The 15,393-nt window shown below is 42.8% G+C and overlaps 1 protein-coding gene across 6 annotated transcripts in view; it reads right to left on the bottom strand.

Moving 5' to 3' along the window:
* The window catches only part of PPARGC1A (PPARG coactivator 1 alpha), a 647,743-nt gene that overhangs the window by 78,673 nt on the left and 553,677 nt on the right, over positions 1–15,393 (bottom strand). The window lies entirely within an intron of this gene.

Here is a 15,393-nt window from a genome sequence, read left to right as displayed (position 1 = left end):
TTCGTATAAAGGATAAGGCATGAAAAAGTACCAGGGGAGCCCGGCTGCTTACAGAAGTCAGGGGGGACAGCAGCCTTTGAAATTGCCAAAGTTTGAATAGTAATGAGGGGTCGCGGCCTAACCAAAGCTCAGGGCCCATGTGGCAAAATCCAAGCTGTCCATTCTCTCCCTTCAGGTGAGAGGTGGCCCTCTCTGGGCCAGAGAGTTTGGATAAAGAAGTCACAGTTAGAGCATTCCTTGGGTTTCTAGACAGAAATTAGATCTAGGGAACTCAGTCCTGAACCTTAGCTGAAATCCTTTCTCCAAAACCAAATAGCACATTTTAGTGATTATTCGGTAAGCCCTGAGGTGGGTGGTTTATTTATAAGGGTCTCCGGACAAAATGAGAAAGAAGGGGGAATGACTTAGAGCACTGATATTACAATTTAGTGTGCCCCAAATGAATATATAGGCGTGAATTATGCATTATTGTGGCGCTGGTTTATTTGGGGACTGGGGAAGAGAGCAAGAAAGGGGAAAAGTATAGGTAATTTCATTCTAAAGTAAGGTGGGGAATTACTGATTTAAGAATAACTCTGCTGAGCTGTATTTGTCTTGACTAATGGCCCCGTAGCCAAAGAGCTTTAGTATTGACAAGAGAAGAAAAAAAGTCAGCAGCCTCTTTATCAGAGGAAATTTTAACAGCTGTATTTTTTAAGGGAGCAAGTGATCTGACAGATCATACAATGAAGTTCAGCATTTCATGGAGCATTGTCTCATTTAGTGCTGTTACATGGGAAAGTCTTACAGAATGACGTCAAAACTCCATGAAAATCTTTCAGATCCAAAAATGTGCATGTGTGTTTGTATATACGCCTCATTTATCCTCCTCGTCAGGCATTAATCCACAGACACTTGTGCAGATGAAACGAGAGGCTGACTTACTTAAGCACCCAACTTGTTATTAAAGCATTGAACGGAAAGAGCTCAAAATCGTTTTCGGACTTCTCCCATCTTAAAAATTGCGAGATTTGATTTTTGTAGCATTGGGTGATACTGCTAAAGGTCCACAGGGAGCTATTTGGAAATATAGCCCCGAGAAAAACGGGGCTACGTGCCCCCAAACCCAGTCCTATTTTGAGTGCGTGCCTCCTTTTTTGATAATTTTTTGTCTCATCTCTTTTGGTCAGGGCCCACTTCCTGCTATGATCTCCTTGCCTCTACCAGCTCATTAACCTTCTAAATCATTTCTTCTAATCTCCCATGTGCTTGGAAAACAGATAACCAGATTGGTTTAAATTGTAAGTAAAACAAAAGGAAGCAAGTGGTAAGGGAGGGCTGGAGAAGCTTATCTGGGAAGAAAATGCATTCAGTGTGAGGGTATGATTTTTCTGCCTCCAGTTTGGCTTCTCCGAGACAGTTTTACAAATGGTGTGCTTCTCAGCTATGTTTCGGACAATTAATAATACTAAGTTAATAACGGCCGAAGAAATGAGGTCTCCTAATATGAATTATAAAAATAACCACCATGATTAAGTAAAAATGCATCCTATCTGTGGAACATATATCTTCCCTTCCAGCTATGAAACATGGAGCTGGAAATAAAAATGAACCAGCAATGAGAGGGAAAAAGTGGGATCAGTGTTTTGTTTTGTTTTGTTTTGTTTTGTTTTGTTTTGTTTTGTTTTGTTGTGTCACAAAAGCAGCAGGGAGGTCACCCAGGACTGTCGGAGGGTATCATGCCTTTGGCTGACTCAGAGAAGAAACCATTTGCCATTCGAAGACAAATTAGATGGGACATGGACCACGCAATGTGGGTGACCAGACTCAGTTATCTGCCAAGAACAGTTACCTCCAAATGCATCTAAACACGGAGAATTCTTTGGTTCTGTGCAGACAGAATGTCTTTGCCAAAACATTGTCAAAACTTTGACAAACTTGGACAAAACTTTGTCAAAATATTTGTTGGAACAAATATTGCAAAGCAGCCAGACTAGATTTGTCCCAGGAGAAACTGACATACATTCCTTTAGGACAGGGACAGCCACCTCGGCCACGTCGGTGGGATTGCCGGGTGACAGGATTAAAGGAGCTAGAAAGTGGCACTGTGACCTAATGTAACTCTCAAATCTGCTGCACGCAGAGCCCTGGAATTGGGGACCAGCAGGAGAGAGAAGTCACTCATCCCATGCAGCATCACTGCACTCAAATGCTCAGGCATTCGCCTAGACTCCTCTCCGGCAGGAACAGGAGGTGAGCCCACCCATCAGGCAGCACTGCCTGAAAAACACAAAACAAAAACCAAAACAAAAAACAAAAAAAAACCAGGCTGATAGATGCAGCTCAGAGGAGAGCAGGGTGTCCCCGCTAAGCATGTGTTGGCAAGACACGAGAGGATCCTGACATGAGAACATTTCTGGACAGAATCTGAGTTGGCCAGAATCCCTGGGCAGCCAGAACTGTGGCTGGAAATGAGACACTCCAACTTCACATCTGAACAAATGAAATGGCACCCAGGGAAGCTAACGTCCTTAGGCCAAGAGCCTGTGGAAAAACCAAGGGCGTTCCTATAATAGAGGCACCTAATTCTCCCTACGTAAGCACTATTCCAAAGCAGAAATAAGCCTCTGAGAAAAGACTGGGGAGAAGAGATTTAAACTGAGGTATTACAGGAAATATTGAGCATAGCTCAGTAGAGGTGCAATGCTTGGTACCTCAACAGACAAGAAGAAGAGGGTAGGTCTACATTCTTCGTGTGCAACAAGACAGTCCCCGTGTAGGATTATCCCATGAGTCAATGAGAAGAGCGCTCCAAGAGACAGAAAAGTCACATATGCAGGGTGTCACATATAGGCAAAAGCGTGCCAGCCCTTCTGGCTGGACAGAAATATCATTCTCAGAGAGAAAGGTCGCTAGGCCTAAAATGGTGCAAAATGGTTTTCCTCCAAAGGAGCCCCATATACTTTGCCAGGGGCACAACATTCTAATCACGTCAGCCTTGCACTTGGGTTAAAGAACTTTCTGCTGACAGCTCTGCGGTCCTCCCTGAGGATGGCTTCCTCTTGTCCTCCCTCAGCAATTCCAAGGAGCAAACTTCTGTTTTCCTTGATACGCTATGTGTAGAAAACCGGAAAGCTCAGGTCTCCCATTTTCAAATATTCTGTTCCACTGCCCTGCACTTGTTGGACCCTATGCCCGGGCTCTCGGTTTGGAATGGACGGCCCCAGTGACTAGGAGAGCTGCTCTCCAGAAAAATCCCGCTTCAAGGTGAAGGCCTTTCTGAAAATGGTAAGTGTGCCAATTCAGAGAAGGGTAGAACTGATGTATTAGCGATGACCAGGGTAATAAGCAGGCGGAGAAAGTTCCTGCTTTGCTGTCTCTATCACACAGCTTATCTCACTTGATTTGAACAACTTGTCTTTATCACTAACCGTGAGCTTCCTGAGGCCATGGACTGTGTTGACTCTAAACCACTGCCTTTCCAGAAATTGGCGATGATGGTGGGCGACGATAATTATTTTTGGATATGGATGGGTAAACAAGTAATAGAAGAACTTTTTTTTTTAATTTTTTTTTTCAACGTTTATTTATTTTTGGGACAGAGAGAGACAGAGCATGAACGGGGGAGGGGCAGAGAGAGGGAGACACAGAATCGGAAACAGGCTCCAGGCTCTGAGCCATCAGCCCAGAGCCTGACGCGGGGCTCGAACTCACGGACCGCGAGATCGTGACCTGGCTGAAGTCGGACGCTTAACTGACTGCGCCACCCAGGAGCCCCTAGAAGAACTTTTAAAATCGAGAAGCACGAAGCAATGTGACAATACACAAAAGCTGGAAACCATCTGAGAAAATGTGACCACCTGTATCACAAGCGATACGGGATGAAAAGACCGGTGGGGATAACAGTCCTCCCTAACAGCTGTCTTCTAATGCACTGCCCTGAGGTGTTGAGTTAGCAATTGATGGGACAAACCACCACACCTGCAGAGACACACTGTGACACTTGCCGTCTTCAGGCCGTTTGAGGAAGACTAGGAGGGCGGAACACGCCTAAGAATTTCTCAAAAGTGAGAAAGTACTCGACGTCAGTTTCTATTCTCGCCTCTGGTGCAGAAATACCAGTCGCTGTGGAAAGTGGCACCTGCCATTTCTCCCTAGCTCCTGGTGAGGACACTTCATCTGCCTTCTCCTCTCCTTCCAGTAAGTTGCAATTTGGATTCAGTAATTTCTTTTCTCCATCTCTCTAAATCCTCCAGGCCAGGAGAGTTCACCCCAAATGCCCAGCTTTCACCAGGGATCTGGTACTGAATTAAGAGTTAACAGAGGTGCAGAGACAACAAGAAAGCTTGCCAGAGTAGAGCTAGAGAATTTCATGACAATTAGCGCTGATTTGCGCTCCAAGAATAGGAAAAAAAAAAATTGTTTTAAAGGAGCACAAAAAAAGCTACTCACACATACACAACCCAAAAAAAGCTTTCTAGCACTGGCTGCAAATGATACCATTGGATGGCAGAAGAAACACACCAGATTAGCCAATTAGCATTCACCCAAGAAAAACAAGTGCTTTGGAGGGAGGGAAGAAAAGGGACCCATCATCGTGAATATCAACTTTACAATGGCCCTGACTGTTTATCTACCCAAAGGAAGTGCTACCTCCCTACTTTTTTGTGACCCTCTCGACGATCGCGGGGGAAAAAAATGTTAGTTCAACATTATCGCAAGCCTGAATAGGACTCTATTTATGTGACAAGTTGACAACATACAATTTCATGCTTGTTGAACTGATCGGTGTTATATATTCACTGTGAATATTAGGAAGCCTCACCATTATAAATATGAAACAGTATATACTTATTCAAAATAACTCCAGCAGTGGGAATTTATAGCTTGGTTGTTTGTGTCCTTACGAAGTCTAAATGCCGCCTTAAGAAGCTGCAGCATGCAGAAACAGATGTGCAGTGTGACTGCGACCAAAATGGATTGGCGATGACCTATGTGAGAACGGGCTATTACATTCTGGTCTGCATGGCAGCTGACACTGGTTTGTATTTAGATATGTGACTGTTGAGAACACTGTGTCCTTAAAGCTCTGTTTAAACATGGGCCAAGGCATTTGTCTGCTGGACTAATTATTTTACCACCCTTCTATGGCGAGTTATCGCTTTGTGTTTTCCTCTAAAAAAGAAAAGAAAGGAAATGTAAATGTGTATGCACATACACAGGCACACGTTTCCACCACGCTCCCTCAAGTTACAGCAAGTACTTTAAACCTTGGTCATGTCAGGTGAATGTTGGCAGGCGTTCCAGAAGGCCTGCATAACAGGACTGTACCACTTTCCCGATCAGGTGCCTGGGAACCGGACAAGGCCACAAACCATCAAACCAGAAGCTGTCCCCGGCAACTGTTTGGGGTCAGGTTTTTCCCTCTTCCTCCCGCTCCCCTCCCTCCCTCTCTTTCCCCTCAGCGAGCTTCAACCAATTTGCAAGCGTTTGCTTCCACAAGGACAAATTTGGAAGAGTGAAGAACAACACAATTTATCCGAATGTGGAAGGAAATGAAGGAACCAGGCGCCTTGCTGGAGCTAGATATCAAACATTTGCATAAGTAGTTTTTCCAACAGAGGTGGGACTCAGAACAAAACAAATTGCTTGTATTGTACGCAAGGACACCAAACCTTGACCAAGTTTGTGGTTGCTTTCCCTGCTCGTGCTTCTTAAGTATACCCAGATATTCCTGCTCAGAAGCTCAGGTTAGTTGCCCTCGGTAGGTAGACCTGGAAAGGTAATTGTTGATTTGTTACATAATTATATATTTTCAGGTTGGCCTAAAAAGGCTGCTGTTTACGTAGGAATCTTCAACATTTTTATCTCGCTGCTAAGAAAAGTAAGTCCCCAACATTTGAGATCGAAACCAAGTTGTTCCAGGATTGTCTAGTGACTCTTTTGTGTCCTTGTTGTTTGTTTGTTTGCTTAGTATTGGGTAACACTTCTCGCTCTTGTTTTGAGATCCAGCAAAGGATTCGGTGATGGGAATCCTGGGTCTCTTTGGAAACATTTTAATTACAGTGCTTTGGAACTTCCCCAATCTAACAAAGTTTGCCATCCAGAATCGGCATCTCTCTCTCTCTGTCCTTTTCCCGTTGGACGAAAGTGGTGGTGTCGGTCTGTCTAGGAAAGCCAACCCACAAGATAACATAATCACATACGTTCATTTCTCAGGGACCTTGGCGGTTCTTATCTCCTTGCTTTTATGATCTCTTATGAACAGCCAGGAATAGCAATTTGCAGCCTGTTTGTAAAGCCATCTTAGTCTGAACCTGGCCTTCTCCTCTTTTATCACACAGTGATATTCTGCAGCGAAATCCCATTTGCCACATCAAAATTTGCTCTGAGCTCCATCTTAGAATAATGTAAGTATTCTCCGCGTGTACGGAACATATCACACATGTAATGGAGGGCAATTATCATTTCAATGAACTATTTATTAATAGAAGATGCCTTGTGTGCTTTGCTTAGATTTATTGATATGCTGCCCACTGCACGTTGTAGCCTGCAGCTACTTAGTTCATGGTCGTCAGCATCTCAGACAAGGAGCTCTGCGTTTCACACGGTCCTGGTTCTTCTGTGTGCTTTGCTCAACTTTATTTTACCATTATATCACCTAGAACATTAAACACCACGCTCGAGTTCTGTGTTAAATCACGATTGTTTCCTATTAAGTGTTCCAAGCTACCCATTTTTATTAACAGTTACTTTATTAAATCCTTAATAACATAGATAGAATAGTTAGTTAATTTGTGTGTTGAGCCATGGATGTTAATTTGTAAACATAATAACATACTGCAATCATTTGCATAATAGCATTTTAATCTTTTTAGTAAAAGCTGTAATTCCCCACAAAGTACACTGCAGCAGAAACTAAGTGACTATTGGTAATAATACAAAAGGCCTTAAAATTCTGATCCTATTATAGTGTTGGAACATACCCAAACTGCTTCCATAATCTCTGAAATGTTACTGTTCTCTGATTTAGGTGTCTGTGTCAAGAATAAAAATGAAGTATAACGGGTAGCAGTAGACGATTTCCTAAATGTAATTTAGTATTCACTAAGCACCAGCACTTTGCAAATAGCTCTGAGGCTTTCCTTCAAAGTTCAGAGCTCCAGCTCTGCATTTTGCGTGAGGAACACCAAGGAACTCACTCTAAACTTAGTTGTGCTGCAGACAGGGCTCCGAGAAATGGTGCTGATTTGGCACAAGGAAAGGCATCAGCCACCAAGGATTTGGCTACCGAGTTTCCTCCCTCCTCCCTGCCCTATCAGCCTGCTTGCAGCTCCTTGCACTGACTGCCTTCAAGCACAAGTTTGGGAAAGAATGAAAATGGTTACAGGGAGAGTATTTAAGGAAGATACTTCTGGGGGGTGGGGGGGGACAAAAAAGATTCTATAGGAGGCTTGGTCTCTAGAGCGAATTAACACCAATCACAAGACTGGCCAAAAAAAAGGAAAAAGTAGTTGCTTCAAAGTCAGGCCAAGTCATTTTACGCAAGATCTGGTAACTCATTAACCCATTTGGCTGCAAACCCTGAGTGAATAACTCGCAGTAGTAATAGAGATGGGCAGGTCTACAAGGTAATGGTGTTTAGAATCTCAGACTATGCAAATTATTCTATCACTTTGGAACAGAAAAGGCACAAAAGTATCTCCCATCATTGTTTTGGGACAAATGGCCTAATGGATAAGAAGCCATTTATCTTCATAAAATTTTGCCCTTGCCAAGAATAAGAGCGTGTATTTCATTGTGTATCTCTCTTCCCCCTTCCCTACCTCTCATCCTAGCTACTTGTAAGTCAGCATCTGTGGCAGGCTACAGGAAAATTTGGTATCCTGCTCTGTTTTCAAAACTATACTTCAGAGCACACAATCTTGGAAGTAGCCTCACAGGTGGGAAGAGAGAGAGAGAAAGAAAGAGAGAAAGAGAGAAAGAGAGAAAGAAAGAGAGAAAGAAAGAAAGAAAGAGAAAGAAAGAAAAGAGAAAGAAAGAAAAGAAAAAGAAAGAAAGAAAAAAGAAAAGAAAAAGAAAGAGAGAAAGAAAGAAAGAAATAGAGAAGGAAGGAAAGAAAGAAAGAAAGAAAGAAAGAAAGAAAGAAAGAAAGAAAAAAAGAAAAGAAAAGAAAAGAAAGAAAGGGAAAGAAAAAAATGGTCCTTACAAAATTGTTTTACATTACAGGTAATTCATTTTATAAAACCCACAATAAAAGTTTTCATTGCTAAAAGAATAGGCATGTAATCATAGGGACAAATTAACCTTGTTAAAAACGTGAAGTCTAGGGTAGGGAACAGTAGAAGAACAATTTGGCTCTCTGTTTAACATGAGCTTTAAAGTTCATCTTTTTATCTGCTTTGTGTGTTGATCTCATTCAGAGGTGAGCCATCTGCTGGGCTGTGTCTCCACCATATCACATACAGACAGGGGGACATGGACAAATAGACACAACATATGTGTAAGGTTACTATACAAGCACACACCGTGGCTACACAAATAGCCAGTTTGTCCAATCCAGCACCCCGAATCTTGATTACTTACTTTAACCAACACTAATATCCTTCAAGTAAATCTAAGAGGCCATGAGCCACTTTTTCCTGATTCCTCTCTAGGTTTACCTCCTTGTGAATGTGGGTCTCCACTTTTCTGGCCCCAAAGAAATCTGGGCAGGGTCATTTTTAGTTAAATCATCCACTTAAATGAATCCAGAAGATGGGGGAAACCTAAGCTATGCCCATAAAATGGCTCACCCACATCTGAGAACACCTAGAGTATCCGGCATGAAATAATTGGTCTCTACTCAAAAGAACACAAAATGGTACATTCTGCAATCATTGTGCCTAATTAAACATATAGATTCTCACTTTCCAAGTTGCAAATGGCTAAGGACTGGATCGACTTCCATGAAAAACAGCCGCCGACCTCGTCTCCTGTAACCACAACTTACATTAGCAAAAGCAGGCACCAGGAGAGTTAGTGATGGTGAAAGATGGTCATGTAACCAGCACCTGCAAGCGACTTGCTATTTACTAGTGGGGGGTGATGCCAGTTAGACATCACCTTGTGGGTCAGGACTCCTGAGCCCTATTTTTCCAGCGGTCAGCATAATGGCAGGGAGGAAATACGGTGATAAACCAGATGTTCCCAAGATAAGGCAGATGTTATCAAGGCAAGAAGTCTAAAATAGTCTCTAACTGAGGTGGGTAGATGACCACACACACACACACACACACACACACACACACACGCACACAAAACAACAACACTCTTTAGTCTCCCTCAAGATAAGCCGACAGTAGAGGTTGAAAACAAAGCAGCACACAGGCTGGGTCAGATTGTTGCTTCCTGATTTGTGACTCTCCAAGATGAACATCTAACTGATTTATAACCAGAATTTGGAGTTTTGTGGTAGATTACAAAGGCAAAGATAAGTACAACATAAATTTTTAAAATACTCCATAAGTCTCCATGAGTTTCAACATTTTTCAATGTTCTTATGTTACAGCCAATTATCTCCCCACTTAAACGGCTATTATTTTCTTCCTTGAAGTTGATGTTCTCCGTTAAGTGTCATTGCCAAGTGTGGCAAAAATCTGGTTGGGGGCTGTAAATTTCATTCAAATGACAAACATTTATTGATTGCAAATGGGAAATCCCAGAAATCTCAAAGAAGTGATTATTGTAAACTAATTCAGCGTCTCCAAATAACAAAGGGAAATTTATTCTCCTGATGATTAAATTAAGGTGAGGGTGCTCTGACGCATATTTTTTCATATTTTTTCTCTGTCGTTGTGTTAAAATTCCAAGAGGTTTGCCATTCATAGAAAAGTCTGTCTGACCACAGGCACAGTCAGGAGCAGGAATTCATTACCATGGAAGGCTGCAGAATTTCCTCCAAGGAGACAAGTGAAAAAAAGCAGACACCACATAAATTTGTGGATTGGGTTAAATATGTTCTGCCCCTGAGGCAGCAGAGAGATGGGGAACCCCTTTGTAAAATGACTCACAAGTCCGAAGAAGGTACTTCGGCTCCTAAAGGTGAGTAGAAACGTAACCAGGAAGCTCTCCGTGGAGTTCTGGTTCCCTTTGGAGTATTTTTGAGTTAGCATTCTTTGCCACTTCCCTCTCTAACCTAACTCATATTCATCAGGGCTGATGGAATTTTCCTTCAAGGTGCTTCAAGTCTTTGTTCCCTGGACACCATCCCCTCTGCTGTCACCTTGTCCCTTCGCTGCACCTGCATTGCATGGTGTTGGAAATGCAGCAAGCCCTGCTGTCCAATTTCTTCTACTTTCTGCTCGTCCACAGCTCTTACGGTTATCAAATGAACACCTTTAAATCCCATCTCCATTATAGGGCTCTCCTGCTAGAAATCTTCACTGGCACCCCAATCCCTACTATGTAAACTCTAAACATTCCCAACAGGGGTCCCATGGACGGCCATAATTTTGTACCCACCCTAAGTCCAAACCTACTCCTCCTACTCCTACGTTCCTATCAGTATATATTTTACTTTGGGGGTATCAAACTCCTCACTGTCATACCCCCTATACGAAAACACTTCACTCTTATTCTCTTATTAGCCATGGTGAAGTTATTCTTTCTGCTTCCCTCCTCAGCTAGGATACACACACACACACACACACACACACACACACACACATATATATGCGCACACACATATATAGAATATGTAATATAATATTAATATGTAACCCCATGTATTTAAATATACATGTACACATATACATGAATATACAGTCTTATGTTATTTAATTGCTAAACTATAAACATATACATATATACATACATATGTGTATGCAGTCTTTCATTGTTTGCTAATTGCTCCGCATTTCTTCACTTGACATCCCAAATCACGCTTGAGGTCCTTTAGGAAACAGATCCTTTCTGCTTTGTATGTAATCTTCACATGACCTAAGACAGTTCACGCCATCAATAAATGTATGATGGTCCGTTCATTCATTATCTTGTAAATATTTTCAGTACTTACTTTCTGATGTTTTCTAACAAAACATCTAGAAAAACTTCAGGGAACAAGACAAGCAAGTCCCCTGCTTCTAAAATGCTCACGATCGCTTGAAGAGCCAAATTTTGATTGCTTTTTTTTTTTTTAACTCTTTGGTAAGTACATAGTATATGCCCATTTTAGAGAAAAAAAGAATACAATTGAAAGTCACAAGAAGAAATATAAAATCATTTACATCCTCACCAGAATAATTAAGCATCCTCAAAAGCCTCTAATCATAATTCCCTTGTTAGCATGATAGGATATCTTAGGAACAGATAGCAGGAAACTACCCCCAGTTTGACTCCCACAAAAGTTCAGTGTCAGACCTTACGCGGAGTCCCTGTAATCACCTGACATGAATGCTGGGTGCAGCTGTGAGCCCTTCTCTGCCCATTCGCAAAGGCAGGCCTCAGAACATATTATGAGTAATGACCTAGAGACAACTACATTCTCCCTTGCCGTGTTGTAAAGAACTCCAAGTAGCTGCATTCAGAAGTAAGAGACTAATGAATGAAAGATGCTCATTCAGTTGTATCAAGGAGGCACTGAAAGCAGATATTCAAATAAAGCAGGGACAAGGTGGCCCACGGTGACCCAGAAGGGCCAATGCGCTGTTTAAACTAATCCCGTGCCACCCATCCTTACCCCATGCCATGCTGTAAAAGTACTCCTTTATTCGCCTCCTTCAAACAATGCACAAAGGCAAGAGAGGGAAGGAAGTTATGTTGCAATGTTCTGAAACATAAATCTTGCTACCAACCGGTCCAGAGACAGCATCCTGTTTTCCTGACACATGGATTAGATTCACAGGAGGCCGCACCTACAAACGCCTGTGTCCTGTTTTCTTCTAAGTGGCCTCTGAATAATACCTGGTCACCTGCATTTACACCTCCGACAGAGGTTGTGCAAGCAGAGACGGCTGTTTGTGTGTCCAATTTCTCAATCGACATGGACAACTGCGCGTTGCCCCCCCCCCCCCCGCGCCGGCTCTCACGGAGGAATTCACTCCTCCCCAAACCGTGACATTCAATGCCATTCTTCTTTTCTTCTAAAGTCCGATAAAAATTAAACTTAGATCCGAACGCACGGAAGAGGCCAAAGGAAGGAATTTCTACGCACTCGTGGGGTTTTAACATTCTGCTACACGATCTGCAAGCCACCCGGATCCCATCCGTATCGCTAAACACCCCTCGCTTTCTGCTTTGATTAGAATTCAGAAACCCTGTGGTCAGTTTCCACGTGCTGCTTGAGCCAGGGAAAGTGTTTCACTCCTGGTGCCTTATTTTATTCTGGGAATCTGAGGTAGATAATGCTTCGTATTGGTACATCAGAGGTGGCGGAAACCGTGACTGTTTGGCTTGCTCAAGTACAAGGACTTCACAAATGTGATGAGGCAGGGCTTTGAGAACTGGAAGAAAGTGAGCCCGGGGTAAAGTCCGCGGGGAGAGGCTTAAAGGCACAGGCTCCGAGAAGGGCTTCGGGGAGCCGCAGGAAGCTACACAAAGCCGTGGCCATTCAAGGGTTACCGTGTTGTGCGTGGACCAACCGCCCAGGGGAAGACACAATTTTCGAATTCCACCTGTGCTCCGCACACACTTTTTTCCCCCCCTGTTATAGAAAAGATGTCTGAGTTTAACGCTAGAGGGCAAAGAGTAGAGGCATGCTGGCTGTATGCAAATGCTCAGGAAGCCGCGGCCCTGGGTCACAGTATTGCCACATACGGCCTTACCCTTTGCACAGACAGAGAAGAATGAGTTTTGTGACATCAGAGAAAATGGTTACAGTTATCTAAATGGTCACTTCTGCTGTCACTGACAGAATTCCTGACATCTCAGTCCCGAGGCCCTGGGCATCTCCACAATTTTATATGGCTTCTGATTGTTTTTACATAGTTTTTTTGAATGTTTATTTTAGTTTTGAGAGAGAGAGAGACGGGAGGGGGGGGAGAGAGAGAGAGAGAGAGAGAGAGAGCACGCATGAGGGAGGTGCAGAGAGGGAGAGGGAGACCCAAAATCTGAAGCAAGCTCCAGGCCCTGCACTGTCAGCACAGAACCCGACGCAGGGCTCGAACCCATAAACCACGAGGTGGTGACCTGAGCTGAAGTTGGACACTTAACGGACTGAGCCACCCTGGCGCCCCAGCTTCTGATCCTTCATATCCTGTGTCTTAACTATGTAGTCTCTCTGAAACCTGACCAGTTCATCTTTAGTGTTTTACAAAAGGGAATTTCAGTGACTTTTTTTTTTTAGGGTTTCTCAACCTCAGCACTATTATCCTCTGGGGCCAAACAGCTCCTTGTTGTGGGAAGCTGTCCTGTGTGTGGTCTCTACCCACGAAACGCCAGGAGCGTCCTCCTGCCTTCGGTCCTAAAAAAAAAAAAAAATCAAACACATCTCCAGACACTGCTAAACGTCCCTTGGGGGGCAAAATTGCTTTCGGTTGAGAGTCACTGGTTTAAAATGAGCTAATGAGAAATTAAATTAAATGAACCCTGTGTTTTAGAGCATTGAAAACAATTCTATCAGTGGTAGAAAGTTATACACAGAACCAAAAGAGGTGTCTTCGTGTAGATTAAAGCACCTATATATAACCAGTTGCTGAACCAAGTCTCCTCAAGGTACCGATGAGAAATGCCTCGTGCAGGTGCCACAACATGAAATATGGGGACACAAGGTCATGGGGAAGGGATTTTTTTTTGAAACTAGCTCACCGAGGAGGCACTGACTCCCACGCCATGCCCCCCACCCCCACCTTTTAGTTATTCCCTGGCCATCACCTACAAAATGCATGGCAATCACCCAAAATGGAATACCGATTTTTAGATAAGAGGTCTACAGAGATGGACATTTTTAAAAGTACTGTTTATTTAATGCAGCATGACTTAAAACGGGCCTGTCGCCTGACAAGTGTACTGAATGAGGAATGTTCAATTTACCAGTTCTAACTAGCCAAGTCCTCACATGAACTTTCAAAGACCCGGCTGAGAAGCCTGGGAAATAGAACTAACCGCAGACCTTCAGTGCCTCTTCTCCCCAGCCCGGACTCCCCCATCTTAAGTCCTCATCCAAGACTCTGCTCAGACATATTAGAAACTCTTAGCCATGGACGGAACCTACAGCCGCCTTGGCTCCCCAACTATTCCTGCTCCCGTGTCAACCAACACTGAAAGGAACGAGTCTGTTCTATTTTTAAATATATTCAGCAAAGCAGCAGCTTGATATGTCTTTGTGAAGGATGGTTGTCACCCCACCTCACTGGTACTCTATTTTTACCACTGATATGGCCTTGGACATCAGATCAATTTGGGGTTCAGATCCCTGGTCTTTATTTGTCAACTGTGTGATTTGGGGAAAATCACTTCACCTCTCTGAGACTCGGAGTCTGAGACTCACTTCACCTCTCTGAGACTCGACGGAAAATGGGAACGGTACTCATGGTACCTAAAAAATACGTTGTTTTAGGGATATGCAAGATGACACATACATAGCACAGGTGTCTCAAAAGCTTGGCCATTGCTGTTATCGCTATTACTGTTATTAACATTACTATAGTCACCGGTCATTTATCAGTCGACCCACATTTATTCAACACCTTCTGTGTGCTGGGGTGCTGGAAAAAAAAACTCAGTAAATATTGTAAAATTGGTTTTCTTAATGACTCAATAAACATTTATTCGGTGCTTTTTATGCGCCGGGTGCTGGAAAAACTCAATAAATATTGTAAAATTGGCTTTCTTAATGACTTGAGATCTCAACCAAATACACTGAAGTTTAAGGAATGGTTCTACTGGTGGGATACAAAAGACATTTAAAGTGTTTCGCATGGGGCCTGGCACATATCAGGGAGAAGATGTTAGACAATGATGGGGGTGCTGGTAGTGGTGATATTGAAAACTAGTTGACTCAACAATCTTTATTCAGTTCATTTGCCAGACTGCTCAATGTTTGTCCCTCTAAGAAACCATTTCTTCTTAAGTAAATGAGTGCTGATCTTGTAAGAAAGAACTTCTTTTTTCAAAGTAACACTTTAATAGGAGTAGATTAACATTCCTTATTATAGGGTAGGCTTATAATAAGAGTCTGGAGCCTAGGAGGTAATTTTCCCTATTGAAAGGTAAGCGAATTTTTACTAATTTGTCAGTAAATATTAGAATAGCTGGGCTTAGACATTTCTATACTGTAGAGAAATCAGAGGTCTGATCAAAAAAATGACAATAATAATAACTACCCACTAACTTTGTGAGACAAATAAAGGTAGACGTCTAATCTCCTGGATAAAAAAAAAATGCATTCTTTTACATTTCACATTAATTTACATTAGGCACTTTTCTGTGGGAAAT

Source organism: Acinonyx jubatus, chromosome B1, assembly GCF_027475565.1.
Source record: "Acinonyx jubatus isolate Ajub_Pintada_27869175 chromosome B1, VMU_Ajub_asm_v1.0, whole genome shotgun sequence".
NCBI lineage: Eukaryota > Metazoa > Chordata > Mammalia > Carnivora > Felidae > Acinonyx > Acinonyx jubatus.
Note: the sequence above shows the minus strand (reverse complement) of the source record. Positions and strands in the feature narration are given on the sequence as shown.